This window comes from Narcine bancroftii, unplaced genomic scaffold (assembly GCF_036971445.1).
Source record: "Narcine bancroftii isolate sNarBan1 unplaced genomic scaffold, sNarBan1.hap1 Scaffold_111, whole genome shotgun sequence".
Classification (NCBI taxonomy): Eukaryota; Metazoa; Chordata; class Chondrichthyes; order Torpediniformes; family Narcinidae; genus Narcine; species Narcine bancroftii.
This window is the reverse complement of record NW_027211844.1, coordinates 1,237,396-1,260,728: the sequence shown is the minus strand read 5'-3', so window position 1 is coordinate 1,260,728 and position 23,333 is coordinate 1,237,396. Positions and strand designations below refer to the sequence as shown.

General features: G+C 47.0%; 1 long non-coding RNA gene across 1 annotated transcript; it reads right to left on the bottom strand.

Annotated features, from left to right (window-relative positions):
* Positions 1–18,118: 18,118 nt before the first annotated feature.
* LOC138750272 (uncharacterized) lies at positions 18,119–20,661 on the bottom strand. Its single transcript, XR_011349218.1, has 3 exons — positions 20,538–20,661; positions 19,271–19,460; positions 18,119–18,620 (listed from the first exon to the last, which is right to left on the bottom strand). It is a non-coding gene; the product is annotated as an uncharacterized lncRNA (long non-coding RNA).
* Between the last annotated feature and the right edge of the window lie 2,672 nt (positions 20,662–23,333).

Genomic DNA, 23,333 nt, shown 5'->3' with positions numbered 1-23,333 from the left:
ATGGGAAATTCATTGAGCAGGATAGCATACGCATCTTTGTGCGGGGTATGCATCCCGAGGTAGGAAATTCTCCCTTTGCTGCATACCAGTGGGTATGTTTTCAAAATGGTGGAACAACCAATTTCCTCCACTTCACGTCTACTGGCAAATCATGGGACCTTCAAAAATTTGCACCCAAAATGACCTGTGCAACGGAGACAATACGCAATTCCAACGGAATGTCATACCTCCTTTCCAAATTATGACCCGTCCTTTGCTAAATCAGGGAATTGTAGCCCCATTTGCTGCTTGAAGAGCCAGGTGTTGTTATTTATGTTTTTTTTTCAAAATAGGTTGGTTGGATATTTGCACTTACTAGTGTCGTCTTGAAGATACAATAGGCCGGTCAGTACTTGTGCCAGCTGCTGAGGCCCCTACTGGCAGCCGGCCTTTTAATTTCCTGCCTTTTTTCTCTAATAAGTAAATGGCTTTTTATGGGCTTTTTTCCCCATTGGCGATGGTAAAAACACCATTCTTGGTGCCCATCAGTAGGTTGATCCTTCTTTGACGGAATTGCAGATATAGGAGGCTTGTAGGACACGGTAGATGGATCTACTGATCAAAGAGGCTGTTTGTGAGCAGACACTTGCGTTGCAGTATGATCGAGCCTGTCAGCTTCCCACGCTACATCATGCGGATGGCAGAAATCCATGTTAACGATTGGTATTGCGACACGACCTGGGAGTTTGGACAGGAATAGAGTCTCAAAAAGTAAACAATAAGAATGGCCATCTGCTAATACGAGCATCTCATTCATTAGATCAGATGGATCCCTGTCACCCAGGTCCTCCATGTTTAAAAGCTCATGTCTAGTCAATTCCAGGAGAAATAGGCAGAACCTGGTTTAACTGCAGCCGTGGTGGCAGCTGCTGCAGTCGTTGTGTCCATGATCACTGGAGATTCAAGCTTCGGCTGAATCTTGCATTCGGGGCTCACCATTTCTGGCGGCAACTTCAGTACACCTACTAAAGTCATATACATACCCACGTTAGTCAACACAAGACTGCTTTATTCAAACTTTACAGACTTCTTTTATATTCCGCATTACTTGTCAGGGAAGATATTACAGCGGTGCTGAGGCAAGAGACTGGAGGTCTCATTGAGGGAGGCAGTGTGGGTAAAACTAAAAAATAAGAAGGGTGAGGTGACTATTATAGGGGTACATTATAGTCTGGCAAATGGGAAGGGAGAACTAGAAGAGCAAATGTGCACGGAATTAGCTGACATGTGCAGTAGGAATAGGGTGGTGTTGGTTGGGGATTTCAATTTTCATAACATCAATTGGGAAACACAGTCAGTGGGAGGGCAGGATGGCTTAGAGATCATGGGTCCATTAGCTTTAGTTTAATTATAGAAGGGGATAGGTCAGGTTTAAAGTCAAAGGTCTTCGAGTGGGGGAAGGCCGTATTTGAAGAAATGAGATGAGATTTGCAGAGAGTTGTGTGGGCTGATCTTTTTGCCGGAAAGGATGTAGAGGAAAATTGGAGGGTATTAAAAGGTGAGATTTTGAGAGTACAGGATCATTATGTTCCAGTCTGGCCGAAAGGCAAGACCAAAAGTTCAAGGGTTTTCTTCGAGATAGTATGTACAAATATCTGGATAGCACCCAGCATGGGTTTGTGAAAGGAAATTCACGTTAGACAAACCTTGAGTTTTTTGAAGAGGTGACAAGAAAAATCGATGAAGGTAGGGCGGTTGACGTGATCTCTTTGGATCTTAGGCTTTTGATAAAGTTCCGCACGCAAGGTTAGTTAGAAAGGTTCAGTCACTAGGGATTAATACAGAGATAGTGAGATGGGTTGAGAGGTGGCTGTAAGATAGAGAGCAGAGAGTCAGGATGGAAGCCTTTGATGAGAGGTGTGCCTCAGGGATCGGTGCTGGGTCTCGTTGTTTATCATTTATATTCATGATTTGGATGAGGGGATGGTTAATTGGGTAAGCAAATATGCAGATGATACAAAAATAGGGGGAGAGATGGTTAGTGAGGAAGGTTTTCTTGGATTACAGGATTTGGTTTGTTTGGAAAAGTGGACTGAAAGATGGCAGATGAAATTTAATGTCGACAAGTGTGAGCTGCTGCATTCTGGAAAAAAATAACCAAAATAAGACATATGCAGTTTAGGGGAGGGCGTTGAGGAATGCAGAGGAACAGAGGGATCTTGGAGTTATGGTACAGAGTTCATTGAAGGTGGATTCCCAGGTAGACAGGGTGGTTAAGAAGGCATATGGCAAACTGGCCTTCATCAATGTGTACATGGATACGAGAGGGTTGGAGGGATATGGACGGAGAGTGGTGGGGGGGAACTAGTGAGTTGTTCAAGTGAACCGGCGCGAACTCAAAGGGCCGATATAGCCTGTTTCCATGCTGTAAACTGTTAAATGGTTAAATGTGCCTGGCTCCATGAGACATGGTGAGACATCATTAAGAGTTTGCTATCGATCCATGGGACCAGCAGGTTTAAATTAAGCCCTGTGAATGTCCTGTACCTACCTGCAGGAAACTCCACAGATCAACATGCCATTCCTCGGCATGCAGCACCATGTGCATGTGATCCATTAAATGGGTGAGTACCCAGCTGTCTGTTTTATGGTTTTGCACGATGTCGGAGAACCGTGTCAGCGACGGTTCACAATGTGGGCTGTGCGCCCTCTTGGCCCACTACATATATTTATTTAGATTATTCATGTGGTCATTACATGCTGCATATTGTGTGTTTTTGTGCAGGCACCATGGTAGTTTTGTCGGGTTGCAGATGTACGACCAAGTGCATCACTCTATAGATTCACAGAACATTACAGCACCGATACAGGCCCTTAAGCTTTTCTAGTCTGTGCCAAACTCTTATTCTGCCTCGTCCCACTGACAAGCATCCAGTCCATCGCCCTCCATCCCCCTTGTATCCCAAATTCTTCAATGCTAACATTGAGATCACATTTCCTCATGCAGCTGGCATCTTGTTCCACTCTCCCACCACCTTGCGTGGAGAAGTTCCCACTCCTGTTTCCCCTAAACTTTTCCCCATTCATCCTTTGCCCATGTATTAAGGACTTCTCCAAGAGGTGGAGTCTCAAGAAAACAACCTCTATCCTCAAGGACCCTCACCACCCAGGCCAGGCATTCTTCACCCTGCTATCACTAGGGAAACAGGTCCAGGAGCCTCAAGATGAACACCCAATGGTACAAACGCAGCTTCTCCCCTTCTGCCATCAGATTTCTGAATGGACAAGGAACCACAGATACTCCCTCACTTACTCTTCATTTTGCACAAATGGATTTCTTTTTTTAAAATTTAATTTAGAACAATATTTGCCCCTATATTGCTGCCACAAAACGACAAATATTGTGACATATTCATCACAATAAATTTTTAATTCTGAACACTGCGTGTACATCAGAAAACAATCATAGCTCAAAAAACAATTTCAAAAGATGAATTAACTATTTCCATGCACCCTTCCCTTTTATGTCTATTTTTCTCAACCCACTCCATGATCGAGACATCTCCACTTAACCCAACCCACATTTCTTCTCCTATTCAAAGCACTCAGTAATACACCAAGGCAATAAAATAAAAACTCAATGCTGAAAATACTCAGCAGATCATCTACTGTAAAAATAATTGGAGTTAAAACCTTCAGGTCGATAACCTTTCACTGGGATTCAGAAAGATGATCAAATAAACCTGATTCTCTTTGCTGAGAAAAAGAAGAGGAGAAATAACAAAATGAATACGTGGGATTAAAAGCCCGAGCAGCAGAAATAGCAGTGGTGCTGGATTCGACTCGTTGATCAGCATATCTGTCTGGATGGAGGGGTAAAGGATAAACAAGACGAACATGATGTCGTCACTGTGAGGTACGACAGCTGCAGAGAATCTGAAATGAAGGAATGGTGAAAATACTTGTTTTTGGATCAATGTGACAAAATTTGACCTGACATAAGAAAACAAAATTGTTTTGCTCTGCCAGAATTCTCTAGATAAAGGGGCACAATAAAATAGTTCAGAAGCCAACATTACGAAATTGAACAGTGAAGTTAAAGAAATCGGCAGCAAGGGATAAAGCAGAGTTACATAATTCCCTCAAAATGGTAATAAATATGAAGGAAAGTTTGATAATAAATAGTCTCCCTTGCAGTTGGGGTACAATGTGTTTCTTGAGATAAGAGGAATCCTGGAGCCAGGACCAAGAGATCTTATGAAACCCAAGGATTTGATTGAGTTGTTGGGCTAGTTGGATGTGGAAGGGCTGAAGGGTCTCCTGCTCCTTCCACTGCCTCTGTTTTCTGTATTGCGATGCTGCTTGGGTGCGCTTGTGTGTTTGCTCGCTCGCTGATTGGTTGCTTCAGTTGCGCAAGCCAGTGGGTTGATTCGGTGTGTCCGCTATTGGATTGGACGCTGAAGTCAGGTTGGATTGATGGGCGGATTCATGGGCTGATTGGCTCTTGCTGTGAGGAGGCGGGATGTTGGCGGCGGCGTCGTCTGCTCGGAAGGAAGACAGGGTTCTAAAGACATCTTTTGTCATCTAGACCTTTATTAATTAACATACTGAAAATAGGAGTTGGGAAGTTATGGTGAGGTTGTATAAGATGTTGGTGAGGCCACATTTGGAGTATTGTGTGCAGTTCTGGTCGCCTATCTACAGGAAAGGTATTAGTAAGATTGAAAGAGTGCAGAGAAGATTTACTAGGACACTGCCAGGTCTTCAGGGGTTGAGCTATGGGAAAGGTTGAACAAGCTGGGAATTTATTCCTTGGAGTGTCGAAAAATGAGGAAGAGATTGCTTAAAGTGGCATATGAATGGGAAAAAAGATTGCTGTCGACCCAATTGTGAAGGAAAAATATTGCTTGAGAAAAATTGTCATTGGCCCATTTCCTCTGGAGTTATGAAACCACGCACAGAACAAGTCAATGAGGTACGATTAAAACAGAGGTTTGCAAACTTTCTTTCCACTCACATCCCACTTTAAGTAATCCTTTACTAACAGAGCACTTTTGGCATAAGGATTAAGTAAAATATGAGTGGGGAAGTGGGGGGAGTTTGAAAATCACTTCTCTCGATGAAAAGGTTTCTCCATCTCCGTTCTAAGCAGACATCCTTTTATTCTGAGGTTGTGCCCACTGGTCCTAAACTCTCCCACTACTGGCAAAATCCTCTCTATCCAGCCCTTTCACTATTCATAAGATTTCAATGAGGTCCTGCCTCATCCTTCTAAACTCGAGCAAGTTCAGGCCCAGAGCCATCAAATGCTTCTCAAACATTATTCCTCTCATCCCCAGGATCATTCTTGTAAACCACCTCTGGGCCATCACATCCTCTCTTAGAAATGGGGCCTAAAATTGATCATAACACTTACGAGATCAGGACAACCAGAAGGTGGTCGCGTGAGGCGAAGCCAGCTGCAGGACTGCCTCAAGTCGTGTGTATTGGATGGTGTTTAAGAACTCAGCTGAGGAACTGAATGGCTGCACCAGGACCATTGAAAACTTTATCAAAACAGCTGTGTACGAGGGTGTCCCCACCAAATTGTTCAGGGGATTTTCTCAACCAGAAATCCTGGATGAACAACAATATCTGGAAACTGCTGAGAGCCAGATCACAGGCATTTGAGTTTGGAGATACAGATACACAAGGAGCCAATACCAACCACGGAAAGCCATCTCGCAGATGGTGGAGATTCAGCATGAGAATGGAAACAACAAAGGATACCCGTCAGCTGTGACAGGGGCCTAAATGACATAAAGTGGTGCAAAAACAAATCTGGTGCAGTGGGAGGCAGCAAAGCCTCACTCCACATGAACTCAATGCCTTCTACACCTGATATGACCACTAGTACAGGGAAGAACCATCGCAAATCCCCCCTCCCCCACTACATCTCTTGATGATCTGCTGCTATCAGTAACCAAAGATGACAACATGGGTTGCCATCAGGATAGTGAATCAAAGGAAAGGATCAAGCCTGGATGGAGAACCCAGCAGAGGACTGATAACCTGTGTTGACCAACTGGCCATGGATATCTTCAACATCTCACTCCGACAGGGAGTGGCACCCACCTGTTTCAAATAGGCATCAAACCTACCAGTTCCAAAGAGTGGGGTAACCTACCTAAATGATGATTAACGAGTGACACTCACATCCAGTGATGAGGTGGATTGAGGGGATGGTGTTGAAGTACATCGACTCCTGTCCAAGGGGCGACATGGATCGATTCCAATTTACCAGACCTATGGCAATGCCATCTTCACTGGCTCTGCCAAAACCCTGAAACACCCAGACGACAAAGGTGAATCCATCAGAATGCTCTTTATTGACTAGAGTCTGGCATTCCATACCATCCTCCCATCAAAGCTGATGAGCAAATTCCAAAGTCCTGGGACTCCATAACATACTGTGCAATTGGATCCAGAATTTCTTCACCTCCAGACCCCAATTAGTGTGGATTGGCAAGAACAACTCTTCCAAAATCTCCATTAGCTCCCAAACACCAGAGGGTTGCCTATTTCACGCCTGCTCGACTCGCTTTACATCTACTGCTGCATGGCTTGGTATGTCGACACCATCTACAAATTCACGGACGATAGCACAGTCATGAGCTGCATGAGGAATGGCAACGAGTCAGCATTCAGGAGGGAGATTGAAAGCGGGGTTCTATCGCGGGACAACAACAACCTCGCACTCAATGCCACCAAAACCAAGGAGCTGTTGGAAGAAAAAGAGATGGTTTTGGTTTTGATACACACATGCACGCACGCACGCACGCACGCACGCATTTCTGCAGAGTGGAGTTAGAGTGAATTAAAAAGTGTTGTTATTAATCTAGTGCTGTTATTAAACACTATTAAAGTGATGTTATTAATCTTTATCAATGAAAATTACTGTTTGAAGATGCCATTGAATTATCATGGACAGATTTTTGCGAATATTTATCTTTAAAGTTACAATAGTTTATATATATTATCAAGTTATTTTGTGGGTTGGATTCAGGGTCACACAGACAATCCTTTGAGATGCCAGAAGGCAAGCCATGTACGGAGATGAAACGTCTGCTCATTCTGCATCTGAAACCAAAAGAGGAAAACCTTCATGATGGTCCTTGAGATACTGGAGTGTTTGCTTTATTAAAAACAGAAGAATTTGTGTCGTCAGGAAAGACTGGTGATCAAATCGAGAGACCATCTGTTGATTATCTGTGTTCTTAAAATTGAAACTAAGTCAATAGAGTGCTGAGAGATGGCAGCTGTTCGAATAAGCGAGTTCTTGATTCAAGTACCTGCACAGACAGGCTGGAGTCCATTGGCTCATGATTCATACTTTTGAAGAGGCTGAATGGACTTCAAAGGCAGAAATGATGGCACGTGTCATGGGATGAGCCATTCTGGAGAAACATTACAAATGAGAGGCAGAAGATGTTGTCCATGCTGTGGGGAAGAGAGGATTGAAGATACAATCGTCAGAGAAGGTACAGTTACATCGTCTTCTCCTTTGACCAGGAGTAACAAGTGGATTTTGAAGGAGGAAGACCATTTCTAACCGTCTCTTTGAGATCAAGAGAGCAGCCTTGTTGAGACCGTGGAAATGGCCACTTTTGATGAATAAAGCCAAAGTAATCTTGCATTTGCAACATAACCATTTTTAAATGGAGACTTAGTTCAGCCCTTGACTGAGTTGATGAAATCTTGGTGGAAGAAAATAGCCACTCCACTGTCTCTTTGAAAAGACAACTGATTCATCATGTGGAACAGATTCTGAAACCTCCCTGCAAGAGAGGAAAATAAACTCTCGCAGAGTAAGTTTCAGAGCAATGTTTCTTCATCCAAGAAATTCAGAGGAGTTTGAAAGAGGACCGATGACGAGGTTTTGAAATCCTTCATTTGCTTTTGCCACAATTTAAAGAAATCGACATGGTGTCAAACGACTCAAATCCAGATACAACCCTTCACAAATTGAGCTCTTCCAATTCCATTGGGTTCAACCAGCAAAAGATGAGGGGGTAAAGCCACAGGGTTAGAGAGAGTCAGCAGGTCAAACAGACATAGAGCAAAGAGAAAGAGACATCAAACACATTGTGGGTTTGTCCCTTCATCAAGGAAAGATGAGGAAGAGAAGGTCAGAAATGGGACCATTAAATTGTGGGGGTGGAGGGCAGGAGGAAGCCAACACACACAGAGAGGGGACTTGGGTACCTGGGGCAAACAGGCGGTTTCCCCCCCCCCGGCCCCTCTCCTCCGCCCCCCCCCGGCCCCTCTCCCCCCCCGCCCCGGCCCCTCTCCCCCCCCCGGCCCCTCCCCCCCCCCGGCCCCTCTCCCCCTTCACCCTGCCCCTTCATCCTGCTGTCCCCTGCCGAGGGCTAAGTAGTATATTCACTGGGACAGGGCCTGGACAGACTTGATTGTGGGGATGGGGCAGTGCGTCACCCACGATGTGTTGAATGTCTGTAGTGAACTCAGACTCATATGAGAGGAGTCGCTGCTGCTTGGCCGACCACAGGTCTAACACTTTATGGAAGGCAAAAATTAATGGCTTCTGGTCCATGAAGACACTGAATTGTCTACCTTCCAAAAATACCTTAAGTGCCTGACTGCCAGGTACAGCACCAATTGTTCTCAGTCAAAGACGATGTATTTGAGTTCAGGTGGCCAGAGGTGTCTGCTAAAGAAGGACAGGGGCTGCCATTCCCCTTTGATGAATTGCTCCAGTGCACCCCCTACTGCTGTGCAGGAAGCATCTCCTGTGAGAGTGGTGGGTGTCTCTGGCCTGGCGTGTACCACAAGGGTTGTGTTGGCCAGTGCGTCCTTGGCCTTTTGGATGCCTCCAAATCCTATTGTCCCAGGTAATGTCTTTACCTTTCTCCGCATGATGAGGGCCACGGGGGGGGGGGGCGTGGCAAGGTGGCGTAAGGATCAGACGTGCCTTCCAGTTCTCTCCTGACTCTATCTTAATGTTTTGTCTAGAAATGCCCGTTAAAATTCTTTAAAAGTTTAGATAACTTCAGTGCTGTTAATTTAACTTATGATGGTAAAATTGGTGGAAAAGAGCAAAAAAAAACGACAACAGATTATCAAAAAACTACATTTTCCAAAAGTTCAAGACATCGAGACTCAGCCTGAAATGGATCCCAGGAGAAAGGTACAGCTTTCGGATGTAGAGTTCAATATTACATCGGTAGAGCCCACTAAAGAGGGCGCCAAACAGCCTTTAGAACAAAGAGTTACTCAGGTTCGCACATGTGCAGTAACATCTGACGGCAATGTTATGAATGAACCACTTGTAGTAACATCAGTTGAAGTACCGGCTGGGGAAAGGCATTTGTCAACTGTAGCGGTGGCACTGCAAACTGCACCTTTTGAGATAAAAGAACCTATACAACTTGATGGACTGGGGAAAACCCCGGCCAGCGTCCTCCAGTCATTGCTGGAGAGGCTGTGGCTGGGGTTTCCACACACAGCTATAGTACAAGAAAGGCAACCAGGATGAAGGAAGCAAAAGAAGACCCTTTGGTTATGCAGAAGAAGCAGGAATCTGTGGAGCCAGAATCTCTTCCAATTGAAAAGATTTTTGTGAATCTTGAATCTAAATTATCTTATACAATGCAGGGATTATCCAAGATTATGACTGAACTTGGTACTAGGTTTAATACTCTGTGGTGAAAATACATTCTCAACAGATGGATGAGTTTGGAGCTTTTAAGCTTGAAGTGAGAGATAAATTTAATTCGTGTGAAGAAGATAGAGACGAAATACGAGATCATGTTTCAGATGTGACCAAAATGGTCAAAGACTTACAAACTCAAAATAAAAATTTGGTGAAAAAGATTGATTATTTGGAAAACCAATCCAGATGGAACAATATAAAGATTATTGGTTTGCCGGAAGGAATGGAGGGACCAGACCCAAGAAAATTTTTTACTGAATGGATTCCACAGGTGCTGGGTCAAGAACATTTCCCGGAAGGTATAATACTGGAACGTGCTCACAGAGCCTTGCGTAGAAGACCTATTTCAGGTCAAAGTCCAAGACCTGTTTTGGTTCGTTGCTTGAATTATTACGACAGAGAAATAATTTTACGAGTGGCTATTAGAAATGCACAACAGAGAAAATCACCCTTGACGATTCAAAATAATCGAATTTTCTTCTATGCAGATTTGAGTCAAGAAGTTATGTTCCAATGACGGGAATTCAATTCTGCTAAAGAGTTGTTGTGGAAGAAAGGTTATAAGGCAACCTTTAGATATCCAGCTGTTTTGAAGGTTTTTCAAGATGGTTGCCAACCAAAGTTCTTTGATTCTCCAAAGGAAGCTATAGCATTTGCTCAAGAGCTGCCAATTACTCGGTTTCAACAGAGACGTAGTCGCCGCGATCTCTAAGGATACAAGAGATGGAAGAAAAGAGCCGTGCTCCAAGAAGGAATGGTTGTAATGGTGACTCGGCAGTTGGAGCTGATTAAAAGAAGAGTTGTTCTTTTTTTTTAATTTTTTTTAAAAAAAGGAATATTAAATAATGATGACGTTAGTTTAAGATGAACTGAGAGTTGGGGGAGAGAAGTGGATGGGCACTATTTCCTGAAATTCATCTGCTACGTGTGAGTTATCTCACACCCATTTTTTTTGGGAGTTACCGCATTGCGCGGTTTAGACGGGAGGGGGTATTTTTAACCTCCTACCTGTTTTTTTTTCCTTTTTTTGTATTATTAGATTAAAGAGTTAAGGGTTTCCTTTTGTGTTTATAAAAAAAAGCATAAGAAAGTATTTGATTGTTTAAAAAACTAAAAATTCATGAGGTTTTTTTTGTAAAGTTTATTCAGTAGATCAGGAATATTTGAAATTTAAATGTGAATGGGATGGATAAGTTGTTTTTAAATATTTTTTCTTTAACTTTAAGGTGAAAGGTGTGGTAATTCTGGTGTATATTATTTTGCTATTTTAGTTATAGAACGAAGGGAATAATGGTGAAAGTTATAAATTGAATTGTACAATTCTTAATGAGGCTTGAATTTTGTTTGTGGCTGATGCTCTATTTGTTGAAGATATAGATTTCGTTGCATATGTATTTTTATTATTTGGATATCTGAATTTTAACGTAATGATTTTTGATTTATTTAAATGTGGTATTGGAGCTTTTATTGGGTAATTATTCAAGGTTAAAAGGGAAAAATGGTGGAAGAGTACCAAATTTGAATTGTACAATGTTTAATGAGATTGGAATTTTTTTTTAAGATGGCGGTTTATGTGACTAATATGATGATAGATGTGAAGTTAGTTGATATTTGGTGAAGGTTTATCTCTATCGAGAAAGTTTTATTTTTCATCTTTTTTTTTCTCATGCTACAATTTTTTTTAAAGAATTGGTTACTGTTTAAGAATTTTTGATAGACAATGTTACTAATTTTACTAATTTTTTATATTAAGTTTGTTAATTATATGTTTCATCTTAACTGTTAAAGATATGCATTTAAGTTTGATTTAAATATGTTTTTTAAGTCTGATATCTTAGTATTAATTACTTTTCTTTTTGTTAGTATTTTAATCGGTTATGTTTTTGTTTTTTTTTGTAAGTGGGTTTTTTTCTCACATATATTATTAACTTTATTAATTCTTCACTCTTTATTTTGGGGGGGAAGGGGGGGTTGGACTAATTTGAGTTGGGTTATTAATGTGTAATAATTATTGGGGAGGGTATACTTTATTTAGATTACTGATACTGTATTGTAATTTTATTATTTTGTTCTTAATTTTTTAAATGTAATTCTATATGTTATTCATGTTATAAAATCTTAAATAAAGTTTAAAAACAAAAAAATGATGTCGGCCACTACCGGTATGAATCGGTGATAAAAATTAATCGTACCAGTGAATTCTTGCAGCCCCTTCATTATGTGGGGTTTGAGGAAGCACTTAACAAACTCTACCTTTGCAAGCAGGCTTTAATTCCGTGCCTGTTGATTTGACCCCCAAGGAAGTCGAACGTTTCCAACCTGAACTAGCACTTAGCAAGGTTTATATAGTAAGTCCAAATTCCCGCAGCCAGGCGCACAGTCACATTAGATGGTCTCTGTTTAGCTTCATGCCACCACTTTGACATTTTGTGGTTACTGCCACCCTCTGCTGTTGGAGAATATCCTCCTTGGTCTCAGCCCCTCAATGTAACTAAGAATCCCTAAAATGCCCCTAATGTTTTGGCCTTCATCACTACTCCTGGCAAGGCATTCTTGACACCCACAACTCTGGGTAAAAGAAAATACCCCTGATATCTCCCCTAAATCTTCCTCCCTTTGCTTTAGACAGATGTCTTCTAGTGTTTGCTACTCCCATCTGGGTTTCAGGCAAACTGAAGGGCATCTTTCACCGAGTTTCTGGTTTGTCTGTCAGTTCTGGATGTCTGTCTCTGGATGCTCTGCTCCGTGGACCACCCCGCAGTATCCCATCTAGTCCTAGAATCTCTGTGTCAGACATTCTCTGCTGACCACTGCCTGATGGCTTTGTGGTCAAATGTGTTTGTCAATGAAACTGTTCCCAGGAAGGTAAAGGGACAAAGTCCTGCTGACTGGAACATTGTGCAGCACCAGGGCCAGGCCAATCTTTCGCAACACCTGAGCCAGGTAGAACCTCAGCACATAGCAGCATTTGGTGACCTTGCACTTTGGTTGCAAGCACAGCCACACACAATTATGGCCATGCTGGTTACACCCTTGTCCCCATTGATTGACGATGTACACGGTCCTTCTCCAGACTCTATCCATTTTGGACCCCCACATGAATAGGAAATTTGTTTTGGGAATTGACAGGGTGGTGGTGTACGGATGGGCCAAACCTGGCCCACGTGCAGGAGGACCGAAAGTTCCTTGCACATTGCACCTGATAATCAGGCTTTACCCGAATGACAGAGATGGGTATCTCTGTGGTTCTCCCTGTCTCCTGGACCTGGGGGTCTTTGTACTGCTCCCCATCTCCTTAAGTTGGTGCTTTGTTCTCCACTACCCCCACAAGAAATCCAAGACCCCTGGATGGAGGGCAGAGGCGCAGAGAGATCAGTGAGAACACGGGTACTTTCAACAGGGTGGGGTCCATCCAGGCGCCTGATAACAGGAGGAACCAAGTGGGAAGGAGGATGCAGGGCATTCGATAGCAGGACATTGCGAGAGAGTGGATTCCTCGAACTCTTGAGGGGAGAATGCGCTGGTCGATCCAGCGGTTTAGGTGGGGCAGGGTATAGACATGGCAGCTGACTGGAATTGTCAGCGGGTTACTGAGACTTGGGAAAGGAGGGGAAGGAGGGTGCAGTAGTGTTCTGAGAGTGCTGAGGGAGAGGCAACATGGGTGCCACCTCAAGGCAACGGTCCCCTGATTGATTGCAGGGATGGGCTCTGTAAATAGACTCATAGATATCCAGCACAGAGCATCTTTGTCGCCCTGCCATCAGGAAGGAGATATGGAGGAATAAAAGCAGAGCAGCCAGGGAGGGAAATAGCTTCTTCCCACAGGCCGTGCGATTGACAAGGCAACATGAGCTGGATGGGAGCTAAGAATGAAAAGGATGAGAGGAATATGGACTGATTACAACAGCTCAGCTAGCAGGAGAGAGGGGCTGAAGGGCCTGTTTCTGTTTTGTCTATCTGGACCAGCTTTTGAGTTCAAGCTTTAAAAAACCCAATCATTTTTAAATTTAATATCAACGGTACAGAATGAATCAAGAGACAAGATGTCTGTCCAGCAGCAAGCGTCGAAGGCACTTCCTGAAACGGAGGCTCTGAAAACACAGGGAGGTTCTGGACGGAAAGAGGCCCAGCTTCTTCTGGAAGGAGGAGAGGAGAGGCAGGGGAAATGCGGGGGAAGGGAAGGGGAGGGGAGGGGCTAGGGATGCCGTCCACCGTTCACCTCCCCTTTCCTCTACCCCGTTCCCCTCCCCTTTCCACTGCCCGTTCCCCTCCCACATCCACTCCCCCTTCCAGTCCCCAGTTCCCGTCCCCCGCTCGCCTCCCCCATTCCCCTCCCCCTTCCCTTCCTCCTACTCCTAACCCTAACCCCAAACAAAATCCTAAACCTAACCTTAACACTACCGATACCCCCTACCACCACTCCACGTCCCCTATCTCTACCCCCACCCTGTCCACTAACCCTAACTTTATTCCTACGCCTATGCCGCCCCCTAACCCCAACCCTAATGCTACCCACCATCCCCTAACCCCAAACCTCACTCCTCCTCTACCCCCCTGCTCCTACCCCCTTCCCCTATACCTAACACAAGCCCACTTCCCCGAACTATAGACCTAACCATAAACCAAGATATAGCCCTACCCCATGTCTCCTAACACTAACCCTAACTCTACCCAACTTCCCCAACCCTAAACTAAACCCTATCCCTATCCCTTACAACCTACCCCCTTCCCCTAACCCTAACTCCTACCCCTTCCCCATACCTGCACCCCCTACAACTACCCCCTTCCCCTAACCATACCTCCTACCCCTTCCCCATACCCACACCCCCTACAACTACCCCCTACCCTATCCCTTACAACCTACCCCCTTCCCCTAACCCTACCTCCTACCCCTTCCCCATACCTGCACCCCCTACCACTATCCCTACCCTATCCCTAACACCCTACCCACTTCCCCTAACCCTACCTCCTACCCCTTCCCCATCCCCGCACCCCCTACCACTACCCCCTACCCTACCCCTTACCACAACCCCTACCCTTACCCCCTTCCACTACCCCCTTTCTCCTACCCCCTTCCCCTCCCCCTCCTTCCCCTAGGTTAGGGGTAGGAAGGGGAAAGGGAAGAGGGAGGGGAAGGGGAGGAGGAGAAAGGGAGGGGAAGGGGGAGGGTTAGGGGAGGGGATGGGGAGGGGAAGGGGAGGGGGAAAGGGGAAGGGAAGGGCAGAGGGGAAGGGGGAGGTGAAGAGTGGCGGGCTGGGGTTAGGGCATAGGTGTGAGGGCAGGAGAAGGGGAAGTTGAGCGGGAGGGGGTTGGGATGGAGGAGGGGTAGAGGAGAAGAGGGGAAGTGGGTGAAGGGACATGGAAAGGGCAGGGAATGGGGTTGGCAGGGCTAGAGGGATACGACGGGGAGGGGTTCAGGCCATCATGATGTTGTCCGTCCTCTGTTCAGCTGGGATGCGAGGTTCTCTGGACTCGTGTCTTGTCTCTGAGATCGCTCCTTCTCCTGGGAAGAGAAATACGAGTGATAGAGATACTGTCTCTGAGGCCTGATCACAATGACTTTGGTGGGTCCCAACTCTTCCCCCATCATCCCCCCTACCCCTGAACACTGGAGCCTTTCCCCTTCCTCTGCTTTATCTGAGGAAGTCTGTTTTGGCGAAAACCACGATCTCTCTCTGCAGAGCTCAGAGCAACGTGTGTCCATCAGTCAACACCCTGGTTCTCCACGATATGGCAGCAAGATGCTAGACAATCATGGATGGATCAGTCGAGACCGTTCAGCTGATCCATCTGAACCTACCCCACCACATTGTTACCCTCCCCTCCCTCACACCACTACTCTCCATTTTTCTTGAATTCCTGTCCATATTAAAATCCTTTTCATGCCTTTTTTGGACCAGCCTCCGCTACTACCCCGACAATGCATTCCAGCCACCCACTACATTCTGTGTGAATAAAATGTACCCCTCACGTCTTGCCTAAATTTCCCTCAGCTCACCTTATTTAGACGTCCTCTGGTATTCTCGCCCCAGGAATGCACAGAATATTCCAAGTGTGGTCTGACGAGAATTTTATACATCTGCAACGATACCTCTTGGTTTTTGAACTCAATCCCCTGACTCCTGAAGGCCAGCACACAATACACCATCTTAAACTCCCTCTCAATTTGCACAGCAACCTTGAGTGATATATGGAGCAGGATCTAAATATTTCTCTGTCCTGCACACTGTTCATAATCCTGCCATTAACCAAGTGCTCTGCCCACACATTCTTGTAATCCGCATTCAATGAAGATATTGGTCTATATGAAGCTACTTTTAATGGGTCTCCAACCTTCTTTGGAATAACTGTTTTTCGTGCCCTTGAAAATTACTCTGGAAATAAACCTGGACCAGTTGCTTATTTAAGTACATCTGATTTACAGGATTGAACTCCATCTGTCACTTCTCTGCAAACTGGATGACCTATGACAACCTTCTACACTGTCTACAACATCTCTACCTCTGTGTGATCCCCTGACGTACCCACCCTTCCACTCCCATCATCATTCATAAAAATCACAAAGAGCAGGGGTCCCAGAGCAGATCCATTTGGAGCGCCACTAGTCATTGTTCCATCTACTACTACCCTCTGTTTTCTGCAGATAAGCCAATTCTGAATCCACACAGCCAAGGGTCCATGGATCCCATGCCTCCAGACATTCTGAATGAGGCCTCCATGGGGACCTTGTCAAGCACCTTACTAAAATCCTCGTGCAGCACATACAGCCTTTGACCTTCATCTATTTCCATTGACACCTCCTCGAAAAACTCAATTTGACTCGTGAAGCAGGGCCTGCTCGTCACAAAACTATCCATGAGTTTCCCCAGCATGTTTGGGCATTGCCCTCGGCCCCAGCATCTGCAGACTTCCTGGCCAGTCCCTCCCTTACGCCTTCCCAGAGCTTCCGCATCCATTAGAACATCAAGCATTGCTGCCCAGTACAGGCCCTTTGGCCTATAAAGGCTGTACTGACCTTTGTAAATGTTCTCCACAACCTTTACCTGTACCACACCCATAGGAACATAGGAAGTGGGAACAGGAGTAGGGCAAAAATGGACTATCGAGCCTGCTCCGCCATTCAATATGATCATGGCTGATCTAATTTATGACCAAACTCGACCTACCCTGCCTTCTCGCCATATCCCCAAATTCCTCTATCATGTAAAAATTCTGTTCCCTTACATCCACATGCTCGTCTCAGAGACTTTTATATGTACCTATTCTACCAACCGCTACCACTTTCTCCGGTGACGCATTCAAAGCTCTCACAACTCTCTGCATAAAAAAAATCTCCCCTCACCTGAAGCGGATGCTCTCTGAGATTTGCACCTGACACTTTAGGAAAGGTTTCTGGCTGTTCATTCCATCTAAGCCCCCCACAATCTTATTTAGAATAAGTTATTAAACTGTGGAAGGGGCAAGTTGGGAGAGGGAGGAGGGGAGAGAGCTGGTGGGGGAGGGGTGAGAGCTGATGGGGAGGGGACAAGGCCATGTTGGGGAGAGGGATCAGGATCCCGTTGAGGTGGTGAACGGACAGACATGGGTGGATCTACCTGCCGAAATAAAGGAGCAATAAGAAGGCCATCTCGGGATCTACCAGCATCTTCTGGGGCTTGATGTCTCAATGGAAAACCCTCTGAGGATGGAAGTAGGCCATGCTCTGCTACAGCTGGTACATGAACATCTGGCAACACAACGATATAACATGACCCACTCTGCCTCCACACTGGCCGGGTCTATATCCTGAGGGTAAGGGGAGGTGGGTGAAGGGCTCCTCCCTGCCAATCAACATCCATCCTCATCATCCTCTCTGCCCCTCTCCCCTCACTACCCTTTCTCTCCTCACCAATACCCATTGAGACCCTCATGCACCCTTCATTGATATCCAGTCCCCAGCGAGACTCAGCCAGTAAACTCCTTCATATCCTCCAACCCCACCATCCAAGCTTGCCCCAGTGGACAACTTGACCACCCAGACCCACAACCACCTTGATGTAGATCATGGGAATGGGCTGCTTGGCCTTGTTGAAGTGCTGGACCATGCAGTGAACCGTCTCGGGAACATAGACCAGACCCAGATTCAAATAAACCTCCTCTTTCTCTTGGACACAATACAAACATGTCAGCTGGATTTACCCTCCAACACCCAGTGCCTCTCCCAACTGGAGTGCCAGCCCCTCCTGATCTCTGTAGGCCTGATGCCCACACTGCTCAACACAACATTGCATGAATCCAAGGGCTCAGCGAGCAGAGGGTCAACAGGCCGTAGTGGGCCTGTCCGCTGCCCCATCATTCGGCTTCTGGTGAGACTGCACAAAATGTGCAGCTCTGACCGCCCTCCCTCGTGAGGCAAGGATTCACCGGGAGAGAAAAACCATTGACGTTTCGAGATGAGAAATGTTTGCAGCCGGGTGTTGGCTGGGGTCGAACATGTGGAGGCTGAGTTGTTGGCACGATTCAGAGCAGGCGTTGATTTGGAAGGGCACCAAAAGGTTCTGGGGAAGTGAGTTATGGGGGAAAATACATTCGTGAAATGAATTGGGGAAACAGACTGGAGGGGCTGAGTGGCCGAATTTGGCGACCTTGTCTTGTGGTCTTGCTGCAGTCTGGAGTTGAAATGGCAAGAGGTCATGAGTTAATGGGTGAGGAGCAGGGCAGCCAGCGTCAAGGAGTCGGCACTGGTCAGATGGGCAGGATGGAGGCAACAGAGAGGCTGCAGCGAGACAGATCGATTGAAGGAATGGGGAAGGTAGCAGCAAATGATATGCATCAGAGTGGGGGTGGGGTGGGTGCAGGTGGATCTTACCTTGACTACAGAGGAGTAGAAGTTGAGAAGAGGGACGATGACGGTGTGATCCAACTTTCGCACGATCTGCAGTTTGCGGTTCTATGGCGAGAGAGGAACATCAGCAAGGCTGGGCGATGGTTCGGAGCCCTGAGGTGCGACTTGTCCAAGTTGAGGGGGGAGGCGGGGAGGAGATTCGTCAAGAGGTCAGAGGTGGTGAACTCCAAGGGAGGCCGAAATGGGGGACTCGTCGAGAGTCGGTGGGGGGGACTTTTTGTGTTGCTGGAGCAGGGACTCGTCAGGGGGTTCAATGAAATATCACTTCCGTTTTTATGATTGTTTTCCCAGCTTCTACTAAACAATGAATTTGCAGAAAATCTCTAATATTTGCCAGGTGTGTGTGTGTGTGTGTGTGTGTGTGTGTGTGTGTGTGTGTGTGTGTGTGTGTGTGTGTGTGTGTGTGTGTGTGTGTGTGTGTGTGTGTGTGTGAGGTGGGGGGTTGTGTGTGGGGAGGGGGGCTGCTGTTGTGGGTTTGTGTGACTTTTCTCTGTTTCCAAACCCCATGGCTGCTTTGGTCTCTGTCAGATGCTCCTCTTTCCACCCACCCTTCAAAAATGTGTTTGGGGTGTTTGTCAATTGGGTGTAATTGTGTGAAACGGGCTCATGTGTCGCAAGGGACTGTGAACGTGCTGTAGGCCCTAAAGTTAAATATCAGGGTGTTCCATTTCCACACAACTGCTCCTCCCCCTCACCTTGAATCTCTTGTCCTGCAAGATATTCTTGATGGCAATCAGCTCTCCGGAGTCCACCAGCCTTGCCTGGTACACCACACCGAAAGATCCATTGTCGATGATTTTAACATCTGTGCAGGACACCACCTTGGGGACGTTGGGTCCATGACCCGGTGTGGCCACCTCTGTTGTGACCTTATTGCCATGTCCTCTGGGGCAGAAGCAGCAGCATTTACACACCCAGAGGGTACACAACAGGTCATTTATCCCAACCCAGCCTTGCTGTCCAAGTTAGTCTCTACCCCTCCCTCTAACTCCCTTCCAAGGGTCACCTAAATGTCAGAATTGATCCTCTGGTGGTTCGTTCCAGCCTCTCAGTAGAAATATTGCCACCCCAGGTCCCTCTTTGATCACTCTCCTCAGACTGTCTACAACACTCCCTCCATGAGAGGATCGGGTCATCCTTGACCTTCAGCACGTCCCGGGGAGATGAACCACTCTGAACCCTACCACGGGTTTAGCAGAAGCCCTCCACATTCCCAGAAGCTCAGCAACACCGTGATCTTCCATGATGCAAGCGAGACCTCGTCGCCTGAGGGAGCAGGTGGTGCGGAGAGAGCCCCACGCTTCACCGCTCAACTCTGTTGGGTCCGCCGCAGCAGAAACACTTTCTAGCACCTTGATCCAGGTCCACTGGGGGAAAGAATCCTATCCCGGTTGGGGGGGTGTGGGGGTGTATGCAAGGGTGGAAGGGAACTTGTAACCACGGGGAGGAGGAGCGGTCCTGTCTCTCAGTGGACAGATCCCATTCCAGGTGGAGGGGGAGCTCTGTCCCATTTCTGTTGAAAGGTCTGCCTTGCATCCCCCTCGCAACTTCTCTTCTCCCTCAGACAGCTCACACTCTCCCCTGCCCCGATTCCTCTACCACACTCTTATCCCCCACCCAACACCACCCCCATGGTTTCCCCAGTCCTTTCCGTCCCCTCGCACCCCATCCCCCTAGCTCAACCCTATGTCCCCTATCTCTGATCCAATCTCCCTTGACATTAGCCTGTGGTGCTACCCCGTTCCTTCATTCTTCCCTCCACTCCCCATCCCTGTATCCCCTCACATGCCATTGTTCTCCCCTCCCCAGTCCCCTCCAGCTGCCTCATAAAGTGCCCTGCACTCAGGATGGGGAGAGGGGATTAAATGCAGCCTCCATTCTCTCCGCCCACACTGGGTGAAGGATGGTGCCAGAGGAGGTTCTGTCCCAGTCGGGGAGCCTGTAACAGGCTCTTTATCTCACCCATGGGCGCAGGGTGCTTCCAAACACAACCCTGTTGATCAGAGGGTCCCTGGGATGAGACAGCGTCCTACTCCGACACGTGGGCCAGAATCCCCTTCCAGGAGAGGCATCTATCTCTTGTTGTTGTGCCATGGCACGACTCAGCTATGGCTGCCCCATGCAGTGACATCATCACCCCCTCTGTGTCATCATCTCCCCCCTCTGTGACACCTCCCCTCTCTGTAACACCACTAGTGTAATGGGCAGGGACATCCAACCATTTAAATCTTCCTCAATTTCCCCAAGCAAGGGGAGAATAATTCAGCTGGTCTAAATTACTCGTTGTTATCTATTCTAACTCCTAGATAATTGATCCCATTTTGCCTCCACATTTGTTGACTATTTTCTTGACATTGGCTCTAATCCCCCTTCCTAAGTGACATGATTTTGCACATATCCCAAAAGAACTTATACCCAGAGATCTCCCCATAGTCCTCCAGCGTGGAGCACAACTTGGGCAATGAGTGTGTCGGGTCTGTCAGATATATCAGAACAACTTCTGCAAATAAATTGATTTCATGCTCTTCCTGGCCTGTTCTGAATCCTTTAATGCCTTAATCCTGGCACATGGCCTCAGCTAATCGCTCCATGGCCAGTACAAACTCACTCACTGGGGGAGTGGGGGGGGAGTCAGACCTTGATTGGCATGCCTGTTGGCTACCTCTGTCCCTCTCATCTCGACATCAGTGGCTCAGGTTGGGAGAGTCTGTGCTGGCTCCTGCAGTGCACAGCAGCACTGCTGGACCTCCTTTCTCTCCTTATTTTCCTGGGCCCTCTCCAAATCTTTCCTTTCTATGATCTCACATTGGTTTCTCAGGAGAAACACTGGCAGCCAAAAGGCACCCTCTGATTCCCCTTAGATTTTGGGAACCCCGACTTCTTGAAGTGGGACAACACGTGGTGACCTATTTTCTCAAGATGTGGATCCAGGAGCTTGGACCAGTCTACCAGTTTGCCGTGGTCCGCCAGCATGCTTGCCAAGCTCCACAACCCTGCACTCTCGTCAGTCCACCCGCAGATCTTGTTCTCCCTGCCTGCACTAGATTTCCTGTCCTGATTCCAAAGCAACTCCACTGCAGCTGTGTTCAGTCGGAACTCGAAGGACCCTGCTCACTGCACCAATTATTATGTGTGTGAAACAGATTCGAGTGTTCCCAAGGGTGGCGAATTAGAACACAGTTGTCTTTTATTGACACATGTAGTGAAGTCGCAGGAGGAGTAAAAGACACACACAGACACAACCTCGCCGGATTAATCGATACACTTGCAACCACTCATGGATAGAAGACTTGACAATCAACTTGTCACATACGATACCTTGAACAGGTCATTCATTCACTCATTGATCTTGGATGCCTGTGGGTGGTAGGGGATATGCAGGTGGCCCCAAATACTTGGAATCACCACCCATTTCTGGTCAGACGTTACCCGATAGGGTATTCCACATATGGAGCACTCTTAAATGGTGCTTGGTCGGCCCGCTGGCAGGACATCCGAGTATGTGCTGACCATCGTGAAAACATATCACTTTTTATTTTGGCAGGGGAGAGGCCTGATATGGTCAATTTATCAGACTTGGCCAACTCCCGAACCCCAGCGAAAGTGGCCCTTGGTTTTAATTGCTGACAAATAGGGCATTTGGCCATCACAGTTCTTGCAACATCATGAGACCCCCAGATCCTCTGTCCATCATAGTGCCCCCATATGCCCACATTTATGATGCACCAATGCTGCCAAGGCTCCGGGGTCTCTCTGCTTGGGGAAAATAGTGGCAGAGCATATTTGAGCAGCTCAGTCCACAGTGGCATCGCGTCAGCTTCAGCGGTTTTCCTGGAGGTGTGTCCATCCACGTGGTGGACCCTGACTATTCTTTTGTTGTTCCACCTCTCAGAAGATCTGCCAGTGCTGTTGTCCTCAGAGCAGGCAGCCATGGATCTGCCTCCCTGTCTCCTGACGCCGACCCATCCACACTGACGTTCTGTTTGACACAGCCCAGAAATCCTGTGGCACTGATCGGAAAATAGGCTCCTGGGCCCGCCTGGTTGTCCCTTTTCGGATCAGTGCCACAGCTGCCAGCTTGGACAGTTGGCTCTCCCCTCCACCTCACCCTCTTGTGTCAGTACTTTATCTGTGGTGGGCTGGAGTGCTCCCACTTTACACCGTTGTTTTTCGCACCTCCACCAGCCGGAGCCGTCAGTAAACCAAGCTTTTTCCTGCTGTCCAGCATCGAGGGTGTTGAACGGTTTGCCCCAGGCCATGGTACCAAGCTCTTCTCGGGGTCATTCAAGTGGGAGGCTGTCACTTTCGGACAGGACATGATCTGTTCTTGCAAGTGGCTCAGCCCTTCGGGCCCGGCCTCTGTGCGGTCTGCCATGTACCACTTCTTCGGTCCGCTATGAGTGGCATCCGCAGATTGAACCCATCACATGTTGGGAGGTGTGGCTGGAGTGTGACTGTCTCTGCTGCCATCTGGTTCTCTGTGGTAAGCAGGCGACCATCTGACACTCAGATGGGGAGTCGCGGGAGGCAGCTTCCAGGAGGGAATTGAACCAGAAGCTGTGTGGGACTCGGCGACCTTGCCTCTTTTGCTCGAGGCTCCACTAGACCATTGTCTTCATTGCAGAGACAAGTCATTCAAAGGGTCTTCCAGTTTTGAGGGGTTGGGGGGTGCTTGTGGTCAGTGGCAGTGGTGTTCAACAGCGTGTTTTGCCATTAAAGAAGCCATTTGTTGTTCAGGTCATCAATGAAGCGGAGAGT